The 3544-nt window shown below is 42.3% G+C and overlaps 1 pseudogene; it reads right to left on the bottom strand.

The window, feature by feature from the left end:
• Positions 1–517: 517 nt before the first annotated feature.
• On the bottom strand, positions 518–1303 carry LOC112621661 (annotated as a pseudogene).
• Between the last annotated feature and the right edge of the window lie 2241 nt (positions 1304–3544).

Raw genomic sequence — 3544 nt, 5'->3', positions numbered from 1 at the left:
ATAGGATATTTGAAAAATATCAGAAACAAATTATCAGTATTACAGATACTGGTTTTTTGATCATTTGTTTTGTTTTGTTTTGCCAGTCTCCGTGTTTTGTTTTTTGTTTTTTGTTTTTTGTTTTTTGAGACGGAATCTTGCTCTATCGCCCAGGCTGGAGTGCAGTGGTGCGATCTCCACTCACTGCAAGCTCTGCCTCTGGGGTTCACACCATTCTCCTGCCTCAGTCTCCCAAGTAGCTGGGACTACAGGCGCCTGCCACCACGCCTGGCTAATTTTTTTGTATTTTTAGTAGAGACGGGGTTTTACTGTGTTATCCAGGATAGTCTCAATCTCCTGACCTCGTGATCTGCCCGCCTGGGCCTCCCAAAGTGCTGGCGTGAGCATCCGTGCCCAGCCATTGGTCTGTTTTTAATCCTGGCAGGGCCTCACACACACGTGCATGCACGCACACACGCGCGCGCGCGCGCACACACACACACACACACACACACACACACACACACACACACAGGCTTCAGATCTTCTTGAGAGCTGTTGTGTCGACACCCTGCACATGTTACTCAAACTTTGTGATCTCCTCTTCCAGCAAGTCTGTCCCCATCTTGTCATCCCCTGCCACACACTGAATCTGCAGCTTCTGGATACTGTAGCCCATGGGCACCAGCTTGGAACCCCCAGACCAGTCCGTCCAACTAGATGGAGCACACACAGGCCTGCAGCTGGGCCATGTCCATCTCATCATCTCAAGGCTTGACATCCAGCAGGATGGAGGACTGGGCCACCAGCGCGGGCTTCTTCACCTTCTTCCCCGTGTACTGCCGCAGCTGCTCCTCCCGCAGCCACGCTGCCGCCTTGTCCTCCTCCTCATTGCCACTGCCAAACAGGTCAGTGTCATCGTCCTTGTCATCCTCTGCTGGTGTGGCAGACTTCTTGGCCGGGGGTTCCACTTGGTGCATGGGAGACACGTGCTGGGTCTGCTGGGCCTGCTGGGCTGTGGCCAGGCCTCCAGCTTGGAGACTGCCTGCTGCAGCTCCTGCACTACGCCTCGCAGGTTCTGGTTCTCCACTTCCAGGCTGGCGCTCGGGACATCGAGCTTGCTGTCGTCTCCTCTGGGGCCACTGGAGGCCCTGGGTACCGAGCTGTGGCAGGAGGCGCCGGCCACAGTCCTGTTTATCTGCTCCTAGAATGTCCTTTCTGCGATGTCTTATTTGAATTTGTGGAACCAGATCTTCTCTTGTACTAGGAAGTTTGTAGACATTTTTCTGACGCCAGCCAACGACGCGGGGACCAGAGAGGAGGAATCGGCGGGCACGTGACGCCTGAGGAGAGGGCCAGTATTACAGATATTGTTAATCAAATTGGAAGCCCTCTGTATAATGGACTATGACAAGTTTTTATTTACATTGAGAAATTGTGCATGATGGAATTAGCTGCTCTGGGAACTGCCTCAGATCCCAAGCCTGCTCTTACATGCTATGAAAACAGAGAAAAGCTAGTTAGAGGTGGGAAAGGACACTTTCAGCCCATCTCTGTCATCACAGTGTCCACGGGCTTCCAGAGGCTTGCTCTGAGAAATGTCCTATCTTAGATTAAGAGAATAGCCGAGGGAAAAGGTGTTTTCTGAATAAGTACTGAATTATCAGGCAGACTATTATTTTAGAAGCCTAATCCTGAAGAGTGCTTAATTAGACCAGCTTCCCGCAACGTTCAGGAGGAAATTAGATATGAGAATAGTTCATTAGAAATTGGACATTGTGGCTTAACCTGTTGAGCTCTTTACATCACTTTGCTAGCCATCAGACTTAATAAAGGAATTTTTAAAACATTAGATTTCTATGGAGATTCTGATTTAGTAAGGTACAGAGCCCAAGAATCTGGGTTTTAAGCCAGTTTTCTGGTTCCATTATTTAATAAGCATAGAATCTAGACCTTGAAAAAGCAGCGTGGCTATCACTGTTGGAAATCAGAATTTCAGGTCACACCCTAGCCCTTCTAAAACAGAATGTGCATTTTAGTGAGATCCCCAAGTATTTTGTACAAACATTAAAATTGAGAAGCTCAATTGCATTAAGTTTGATAAACAACCAGGTTTGTTAACTGATGTGGAAGTTCAGGGAAAGCCTGAGAGTAAGACATCATTGTTTAATATGAGTTGGTTGCATTTACCTCAAAAGTATTTGGTCTGTTAACTTTTTATCGGAGTGACTAACATATAATTAAATTTCAAGGACTGTTTACAAAAAAAAAAAAAGAAAAATCTTAGCCACGGAATGAACCTATTTCATAATAACAGAGCAATAACTATTGTACATAACTATTTTCTATAGGATATTTATGACCATGATTAGTATGGAAAGCATCAAGATATCCACAGAGCTATGAGAATGAACTAGAATAGAGAAGATAAGTTACAACACTAACACAAACTACTAGGACATAACTCGAAGCAATGTCTTAGTTTTGCTATATTTGGCAGTAGTAGTAGCAACAAAATAAAGGTAGCTGGAGGCTCCTTGTACCACACAAATTTAAAAGACCAAGAAGCCAAGAGTTACAGACTTTGAGTCTTCAGTTATGGTCTATGCACGTTTATACACTGTTCAAAGGAGCATTTGTCATGCATCCCAAAATTGTACCAAAACAAACCCCATTTTCTACAACAAACAAACAATAAGCAAAAGAAATAGTATGATGGAATCAGTTTTTAAAATCATTTCAATAGGAACAATATATTGTTATTGCATGATCAGAGCTTGCCACCTTTCAGGAGAATAATTAGTACAGTCAGTCCAGATCTGATAATAATGTTATAAAATCTGACAAATCACAGTTGGAATCCTACTAGAAGAATGAAGAGAGAGGCTAAGAATCAAATGCTTAAAGGTTTTGTTTGCACCATAAAAGGGTTTAGAGGTGCAGCTCAGCTGAATTTGGAGTCAATAATTCTTTATTTTATTTATATAAAGTGTTCTTGTATTCAAGTTTTTTAATCACTGCTGTCATATGATTGATTTACACAGAGGAATATAATGTTGATTTGATTCTTTACCTCACACCAAAGAATATACCTTTCTCTAAAGACAAAGGCAATAAGTGAATTGTGTGTCCCATTCTTTTATTATTTTATGAAACCAAATTTATTTTAAGTTTCTGAAGAAGCTGCCTTCCTCTGCTTGGCTGGGTTCGTAGCCATCATTGCAAGTGTTGTGAGAGACTTAAGGAATCATGTTGCCAGCACATTGGCAGAAGATGAGGAACAGACAAACATGGAAAATATTTTTCAAGAAGTTACTTCACCCTAGAAGAAGAGACAAATAGAGACATAGCATGTCTGATTAAGGGATGGTGTAAGTACCACTGTGTACACCACCTATTTTTATACATTTATTAATCACAAGCAAGAAAGAAACTTCCAAAACATAAACAGTAGAGCAAAGATGTTAGATATGAAATAGTAGCATTAATGTCAAACAGATAAATGAGAAATAGACAATTACAGTAACAATAATTTTCTGTTACCTAAAGTGTAACTTTTGAGAGG

The sequence above is a fragment of the Theropithecus gelada genome, chromosome 3, assembly GCF_003255815.1.
Source record: "Theropithecus gelada isolate Dixy chromosome 3, Tgel_1.0, whole genome shotgun sequence".
NCBI classification, from domain to species: domain Eukaryota; kingdom Metazoa; phylum Chordata; class Mammalia; order Primates; family Cercopithecidae; genus Theropithecus; species Theropithecus gelada.
This window is presented reverse-complemented; position numbering and strand designations above follow the sequence as displayed.